At 38.8% G+C, this 9,929-nt stretch overlaps 1 protein-coding gene across 1 annotated transcript in view; it reads right to left on the bottom strand.

The window, feature by feature from the left end:
* The window catches only part of LOC115225876 (wolframin), a 38,044-nt gene that overhangs the window by 27,367 nt on the left and 748 nt on the right, over positions 1-9,929 (bottom strand). The window lies entirely within an intron of this gene.

Genomic DNA, 9,929 nt, shown 5'->3' with positions numbered 1-9,929 from the left:
CTAATAATAATAACTATATAATAATATATCATAATAATGATATATATATACTCCAGTTAAAGCAACATTATCTAAACAATTGATCGAAAAAGTGATGAGCTAACTCAGGCTAACATATCAATGCTAACATGGCTCCTTGTGCATCCAACTGAGCCAGACACTCACCCATAAATTTACAAATACGTAAAAGCACCATCCGTTCGTGGCCGGTTGCCAGCTCTGTCTGGCCCCGTGTCGGTGGCACGTAAAAGCACCATCCGTTCGTGTCCGTTGCCAGCATCGCCTGGCCCCGTGCCGGTGACACGTAAAAGCACCATCCGTTCATGGCCGTTCGCCAGCTCTGTCTGGCACCTGTGCAGGTGGCACGTAAAAAACACCCACTACACTCGCGGAGTGGTTGGCGTTAGGAAGGGCATCCAGCCGTAGAAACACTGCCAGATCTGACTGGGCCTGACGAAGCCTTCCAGCTTCACAGACCCCAGTTGACCCGTCCAACCCATGCTAGCATGGAAAGTGGACGCTAAACGATGATGATGATGATGATGATATATATATATTATATATATATATATATATATATATATATATACGATGGGCCCTCCCATCAAAGACAATGTAAGAGCATTCAGCTTTTTGCCGAATGACCTGCTCAAATGATTTGTTTACAGTGATCAAATGAATGTGCCACAGATCAACTCACTTGTCTGAACGAGTGCACGGTGTATCATACATCAGGTGTGAAGTGATTACAAAGCAACGTGAGATGAAGTGCTTTGCTCAAGAACACAATACAGCATCTGGTCTAGGAATTGAAACCACAATCTCAAGATTGTAAGTACAACCCCCTAACCACTAGGCCATGAGCCATCACATATATACATATATATATAGATACATATACATACCTATATATATATATATATACACATATATATATATACATACCTATATATATATATATATATATATATATACACACATATATATATACATACCTACTATATATATATATACACATATACACATATATACATACCTACTATATATATATACACACATATACACATATATATATATATATTTGTGAGTGTATTTGGTAGACAGAAACTGAAAGAAGTGCATTTTACACGTGTGTATGTGTGTGTTTCTCCCTCATCACTTCCTCACAACACAACTGGTGTTGGTGTGTCTACATCCCTGTAACCTAGCAGTTCAGCAAAAGGCACCAACAGAATAAGTACCAGGTTTAATAAAAGAAACAAAAAAAAGAAACAAGTTCCGGGGTCAATTCAATGGACTAAGAATCTTCGAAGCAGTGCCCCAGCATGGCCGCAGTCTAATTACTGAAACAAAAGATAGCAGTTACATACACACACATAGAGACATATATATATATATATTATATATATATATATAAAAACACACACACACACATACACACACACATATAATATATATATATATATATATATATATATATTATATATATATCTGTCCGTAAACGAAGTGATCCCAAGATAAGAAATCTTTGAACTTTAATTCATCCGTATCTCTATTTATTATTATTATTTATTAATTATTATTATTCTGATCCCCCTAGTCGCCACTCTGTTTACTATTTCAGCCTCGCCTCGTTTTTGCATATTCTGTATAATTCACTAGTTATCGTTATAGATATTTAAGATCTATCTCCCTTACAGGGCTGATTAGAAATTGGCTGCCGGTTCTTCGTGGCGCGCCCGCCCTACCCACCCCCACCCCTACCCCCAATACCGGATATCTCTATTTTGCTTCAACTATACCGGATGTCGTTTCTCCCACCATTATAGGTGTCTACTCTTTGAACCCCTCTTTTCAATACGCTATTTCACCATGCATTACCCCTCTCTCGATATCCTACGTTCTACTTGCCTAGAACCTGTCCTCTGAACCACCCCTGCCACTGGTGCTCCCCTATATTTCTGCACCCCCCCCACCACCATTATAGGTGTCTGCTCTTTGAACCCCCCTCTTCAATACGCTATTTCACCATGCATTACCCCTCTCTCGATATCCTACGTTCTACTTGCCTAGAACCTGTCCTCTGAACCACCCCTCCCGTGGTGCTCCCCTATATTTCTGCACCCCCCCCACCACCATTATAGGTGTCTACTCTTTGAAGCCCCCTCTTCAATACGCTATTTCACCATGCATTACCCCTCTCTCGATATCCTACGTTCTACTTGCCTATTACCTGTCCTCTGAACCACCCCTCCCACTGGTGCTCCCCTATATTTCTGCACCCCCCCCCCCCATAAAAAAAGCACCATCCGAACGTGGCCGATGCCAGACCCCTCTGGCACCTGTGCAGGTGGCACGTAAAAAACACCCACTACACTCGCGGAGTGGTTGGCGTTAGGAAGGGCATCCAGCTGTAGAAACACTGCCAGACTAGACTGGAGCCTGGGGCAGTCCCGAGCTCTCCAGACCCCGGTCGAAACCGTCCAACCCGTGCTAGCGCGGAAAACGGACGTTAAACGATGATGATGATGATGATGATGATGATATATATATAAATGTGTTTATATATTTATGTATGCATGCATATGTATATATATATATATATGTAAATATATATGCATATATGTATGTATATAATGTAGCATTCTATAAGGTTTTTTTTTACCTGAATCTTATTTACAAATAAGCATGAGTATGTAGGAAGGTAAATATGCACACACACACAACCCACTAGACATACACATATACCACCGCCACCGCCACCACAACCAGACACACATCTGTCTGTCTTAGAGCTCTCATCTTCCTCAAATATTAATTACAAACGAATTCCCAAAGTGAAGAGGCAGGAATATGAAGAAAAGAGGAAAAGGAAGAGGGAAGAAGGAAGAAGAGGAGGAAGGGAAGGAGGAAGGAAGAAGAGGAGAGAAAAGGGAAGAACAAATAGAAGCAGAAGAGGAGGGGAGGAAGGAAAAGAGAAAGAAAAGTAAACTGATGTGATTACTATTGCATCATCAACATCATCACCATTATTATTATTGTTATTACTACATAATTCGTAGCTATTATGTTAAACTGTTGTATGTCCAAATCTGTATTTTTTTTTCGATATTTATTTTTGCTTGCCAAAGCCAATTCTTTCGGCCAAACTATCGTATCTCCAGCTTCTTCAGATGCCAAGATATCAAAAATTGTCAAAGTGTAGTACAGCAGTTTTGCTATGGAATGGTGAAACTAGAAAAAAAAAACAACCTTTTGGACTTACGACACTTTTGCATAATAGCAACGATGTATAATTTGACTGAGCAAATTGACATCCGATCTAACCAAGAGCAAACATATCGTTAGGTGTGCGCCGAGTGCGGATATGTAACGTATATCATCTATATGCAGGCAGAATCGTTAGCACGCCGGGCGAAATGCTTTGTGGTATTTCGTCTGCCGTTGCGTTCTGAGTTCAAATTCCGCCGAGGTCGACTTTGCCTTTCATCCTTTTGGGGTCGATTAAATAAGTACCAGTTACGCACTGGAGTCGATCTAGTCTACTTAATCCGTTTGTCTGTCCTTGTTTGTCCCCTCTGTGTTTAGCCCCCTGTGGGTAGTAAAGAAATAGGTATTTCGTCTGCCGTTACGTTCTGAGTTCAAATTCCGCCGAGGTCGACTTTGCCTGTCATCCTTTCGGGGTCGATTAAATAAGTACCAGTTACGCACTGGGACGATGTAATTGACTTAACTCCTTTGTCTGTTCTTGTTTGTCCCCTCTGTGTTTAGCCCCCTGTGGGTAGTAAAGAAATAGGTATTTCGTCTGCCGTTACGTTCTGAGTTCAAATTCCGCCGAGGTCGACTTTGCCTGTCATCCTTTCGGGGTCGATTAAATAAGTACCAGTTACGCACTGGGACGATGTAATTGACTTAACTCCTTTGTCTGTTCTTGTTTGTCCCCTCTGTGTTTAGCCCCTCTGCGGGCAATAAAGAAATAAGTATATGATATAACGTATTATGTACACATATACGTATGTATGATCACCTAATATGTAATAGATTAAACAGGAAACTCTAGCCGAGAGCTGTCTTATCAAATACCCCCACCGCACCCGAGGTACTTAAATCCTGTTACCATAAATATTTCACATTTTACCAGGTTTTATTCATGCATTATTTATAAATAGTTTCAAAATTTAAAAAAATCGAAAAAAACAAACACTTAGAAAAGTATTTAGTAAAAGTGGAAGTTTTGCACCCCACTCTCTCTTTTACTCTTTTACTCGTTTCAGTCATTTGACTACGGTCATGCTGGAGCACTGCCTTTTAGTCGAGCAAATCGACCCCAGGACTTATTCTTTAGAAGCCTAATACTTATTCTATCGGTCTCTTTTGCCGAACCGCTACGTTACGGGGACGTAAACACACCAACACTGGTTGTCAAGCGGTGGTAGGGAACAGAGAGATACACATACTCATATATAAATACGACGGGTTTCTTTCAGTTTCCGTCTACCAAATCCACTCACAAAGCTTTAGTCGGCCCAAAGTGTCACGCAGTGGAACAGAACCCGGAACCACACATCCACGCCTGCACCTATCCTGCATAACGTTCTTGTACTTTTGGCTTTCGTTGCCCTCTTTGATTGACTTATATGTCTACGTTCTGTCCTCTCTCCAAACCTTTTTTCAACAAGATGTAAATACTGCTCCGAACTGGAAGGATTATTAAAGCATCGGCATATAATAATTCTGCTTTGAGGTATTTTTATCCCGACCCTAAACATTCCGAGTTCAAATCCTGTCGCGGTCAACTATGCCTTTTATTTTTTCAGTGTCATTACCAGTCAACTACAGGAGTTATCGACTTAAATCTTTCCTCTCAAAATAGTTGGCCTTGGTAGTGCCTAAATCAGAAACCGATTTCTGAGTTCAAATCCTGCCAGAGACAAATTTGCCTTTTCGGGTCGATGTCACATCCCTCCCCTCAAAAACTGCTGGCCCTGTGTCAAAATCTGAAACTATTATAATTATTATCATTGAAATCTGAATAATTAAATGCATTCTATATTGTGGAGGGATCACGGGTTCGAATCTCAGACCGAGCGATGTGTGTGTTTATGAGCGAAACACCAAAGCTCCACGCGGCTCCGGCAGAAGTTAATGGCGAACTTCTGCTGACTCTTTCCTCCTGCATCTTGCAACTCACCTGCGACGGACCGGCATCCCGTCCAGGTGGGGAACCTATACGCCAAGGAAACCAGGAAACCGGCTCGAGAAGGAACAAACAAAATATATAGATATTATATATACACATATATAATATATATATATCATATATATTTAATATAGGATAATGTTACATATACATATTATCCGAAATGTATAGTATTAAATATCCTTCACGGCTAGTCTTACCAACTGGTTTCGCGTATACACACACACATACACGCGCGCACACACACATACACGCGCGCACACACACATACACACTCCTCTAAACTTTACATTGCTTCAGGGAAAACACTGGCTTTTCCATTTAAAGAATTTCTGATCAACCTGAAGCACTCACGGAATTATCGCGAGACTGAACCGTTATAGCACAGCCAAGCAGCACCACCGCCACCACTACCACACCTGAATATCACCTGATAAATCGCTATGACGAAACCCTAACAAAGTCAACAACCTTCCTCGTCAGCGACTCAGTTCACTCAAATAGTACAGGTTTAATTACGTAATTTGTCTACAACTTCCGGTATTCTATTATTTTATTGCAATCCCCTAGAGACAAAGTATCTTAGTAGAATTATAGGCTCCCGAACAAATCAATGCATTCAGCCTTATCGACAGCAAACCACAGCATACATAGATTGGAAATGAGGGATCTTTACATCTGTCGGTCAAAAGGTAAAGATCCGAAATGAGACCTATGAGGCTCCCAGGCCCCAGTGTATCTATGCCTTAAAACGGTCCTTGCCTAGAGATACAGTAACCACTGCCTCCACCATCACAAACCACAGCATTAAGGACGTGTGGCGGAGCAAATGAGTCACTACTTCTCACTGCCCCTGGACAATTAATTCCACTGGCTTCAAAATATAAGGGATATTTATTCTGGCTGGGTTTATTTTAATAATTACCGTGTTTCAATAGCATAAAAAAGCGCACGTGCCTACAAGACGGGCGTACCTCAATTTCACCAGCACATTTAGCAAAACGAGTTTTTACCGCATTAAAAAGCATGTGATATTTGAAGAAATCTAGCAGCACATTATAAAGCATTACAAAAGTACCTTTGCCTTTAGCAGAAAGCACTGCTGTTTAATAATGATGTTTAAGTAAATATTATTATAGAGTTAAGCTAGGTCAGAAACTGTCTAGATTAAAATTAGACTATTGTAGTGAACGTCATGGCTGAAATTAATTTATGGAAGGCTGAACTTTGCATACAGGACCCAGGGTGATGTTTTGAGGCTTTTTCTTTTGTTTTTTATCGATGGCTTGTTGCCAACTCAATGTGGCAGTCCCAGGGAAGAGACTGCATAACTCTGAGAGATTTAGAAATGTAATGTCTTTTTTTTTTTTTTTTGAAAAATAAAGTGAATTTTATATGCTATCAAACAGAAATGTCGGTACGAAATTTGTTTAGAGTAAAAAAACAAAGTTCCATTTTTTTTTTTTACAAACAAGGACGATTTTTTTTTTATCTTAACAATCACAGACATAATAATGCTTGGTGATGAGGCGACGAGCTGGCAGTATCGTTATCACGCCGGACAAAATGCTTAACGGCATTTCGTCCGTCTTTGTGTTCTGAGTTCAAATTCCGCTGAGGTCGACTTAGCTTTTCATCCCTTAAGGGTACTATGAAATAAGTACCAGTTGAGCAGTGGGGTCGATGTAATCGAGTTACCCCCTCCCCCGTGCACCCCTCTATTCCCTAGCCAACGCCATCGAATACGTAAGATTTATATATCGCTGTGGTTAGCAAAGCAACTCATGGTTTTGCTTAATAAGAACGAACACGCCAGAGCATTATTCAATAGGGTCGTCTCTTAATGCACAGATCGATCAACAACAGCTTGTCCTTTTTCATTGTGAAAAAAAAAATTATGAAATATATCGAACAGCTATAATCGACAAACATTAAAAGAGACACACCTTAGATTCATTAAAATAAAGAGAGACGATATTCAGCACAGGAAGGGTTGTGTCACACACTATGACCTCAAAAACGCGCGCGCGGCATTAAGAGTGTTAAGCGAAGTAGAATGCAGTTCGGTTTCACTTCAAAACGTTAGAAGCCGAACAAAGAACCTTCTATGCAGTAATTTTTCCTGCTAGAAATACCAGCCTGATCGCCCTCAAAACAGTTATGTAGGGATTTGACGGAGATTTAGCTTCTGTCCCAAGCATATCTAGTAACCATATACAATTGCTCTCTTTGGCTTGTTTGTCTTTCGTAAGAAGGTGACAAAAAAAAACATTGTGTAAGTTTAAAACAATTTTGTAATACAAGGGACACGTTTTATCTTTGATATCTATCTATCTATCTATCTATCTATCTATCTATATCTATCTATCTATCTATATCTATCTATCTATATCTATCTATCTATATCTATCTATCTATATCCGTCTGTCTATCTATCTATCTATCTATCTATCACTCTATCTATCTCCGTCTGTCTATCTATCTATCTATCAATTTATCTATCTATCACTGTATCTATCTATCTATCTACCTAGAGTGTGTGTGGTACGTTGCAAGTTTTCTTTGTGTTCATAACAGGTTTTCCTTTTCAAGGTATAAACGTTAGGTAGACAGGTGTAAATATGTTGGGAACTACAATAATTTAATATTTCCATGCTAGCATGCGTGTTTGAGTTAACGTGAATTACCCGTCTTCATACACGTCCGTCTGTAAAGTACGTGTATTACATATCTACCTGTCGAGACAGGAGTACGTAATGTATGTGATACATACATCACGTACTCGTATCTAAATAGACAGACATGCAGGTAGACAGACAGATAGATAGATAGATAGATAGATAGATAGATAGATAGATAGATAGATAGATAGATAGATAGATAGATAGATAGATAGATAGATAGATAGATAGATAGATAGATAGATAGATAGATAGATAGATAGATAGATAGATAGATAGATAGATAGATAGATAGATAGATAGGTAAGTAGATAGATAGGTATGTACACAGACAGACACACCTGTACGCTGCTTACTTCCAGGTCAGCTCGTCCTAAATCGATCTATCATGATCGAAGATATATTGTGCTTTTATATATATTATATTATATATATACTGGAGTAAGCACATAAATGTGAAACAAGGTGGAAAAAAGATTACTCAAATACCAGCGGTAGAGTAATATGCTTTATTTAAAAGCAGCAGAAATATAACAAAAGCTGTTACTCAGAATTTCACGTACCCGTTCATCGGACAGTCTTGTTTAACAAAACTATCCAACGAACGGAAACGTGAAACTCTGAGTAACAGCTTTTGTTATATTTCTGCTGCTTTTAAATAAAGTATATATATATATATATATATATATATATATATATATATATATATATATATCAGTCCTCCTGGTTAGTTTGGTGACATAGAAATATTTAGCTCATATTTTAGCGGGGTTTCCGCGCGGCATTTTAATTTTTTTTCCTTTCCCTAAAAATTTGCTCGTATCCAGTTTTGTACCTCTAGTCTCACCCATTAGGTCCTGATAGTTATTCCAAAACCCCGCCAATCTTTTTATATATATATATTACCAAGGAAACCTCGACGTGGCCGTCCTAAGAGATTGTGAAGAAGCACAGCAACACGTATAGCGTACCAAACTATAAACGAAGTTCATATACGGCTTCTGTGATAACAGACAATAGGTCCCGAGGTTCAAATTATAACGGGGTCATCTCGATTGATAATATTCTGCACTAAGCAATATCAATAGTCAATCCTATTGTGAACAGAACACGCTGTCTCTATGAAGTCATTCGAGCAGCTAGAAATAACAACCAAATCGCCAGGCAAAAGAAACTTAGTTTCAGTGGAAAAGAAAAAGGTGAGATTAGATAATAATTTTGTATTTGATATTTTTAGAAGACGGGATGGTCACGGCTAGAACGCCGATAAAAGCTGATCTGGGGCTACAATTGCAATATATTCTACAGTATTAAAAAAAAATTGTATAAAAATAAAGGAAAGATTACCAAGTTGGGAGGATGAGTAATCGACTTGGATGATGCACCGAATTATATATACACCCACACGTGAGCGTGTATAAGAGGGTGTATGTATGTGTATGCGTAAGAGTTTATGTACGTGTTTGTGAACTTGTCTATGTATGTGTACGTGACCGTTTTTATGTGTGTATGTATGGGTAGATGTGTATATATCTGTATGTACGTGTGTATACATGATCTTACGTACATACCTGCATTAATGTGCATCTATGTCTAAATACATGTATGTGTATGCATGTATGTATTTGAGGTGTATCTATGCATATGAGTGCGTATATATGTGTGTGTATGTACTAGATACTCAGAAAAAGCATCAACAGATAGGAATTTATCTATACAAACATATATCAAATATATATATATATATATATATATACATTGCATGTACGTAATATTATGTGTATGTGCGTGTCTCTCTTTCTCTCTATATATATATATGTGTGTGTTTGTGTGTATTGTGTGTATACATTATATATATATATATATATATATACAATGTGTGTGTGTGTATGTATATATATATTGTATACACATACATAAACCCGGGTATAGCCATTGGTGCCACCCAATCGCTCGACTATATTTTCATGTATGTATGTATAAGCCCGTACGGTTGTGTGTATTTCTACAAATCGTCTCGCACCACCCTATCCGCCAGTAGTGACCGG

The sequence above is a fragment of the Octopus sinensis genome, linkage group LG28, assembly GCF_006345805.1.
Source record: "Octopus sinensis linkage group LG28, ASM634580v1, whole genome shotgun sequence".
Classification (NCBI taxonomy): Eukaryota; Metazoa; Mollusca; class Cephalopoda; order Octopoda; family Octopodidae; genus Octopus; species Octopus sinensis.
This window is presented reverse-complemented; position numbering and strand designations above follow the sequence as displayed.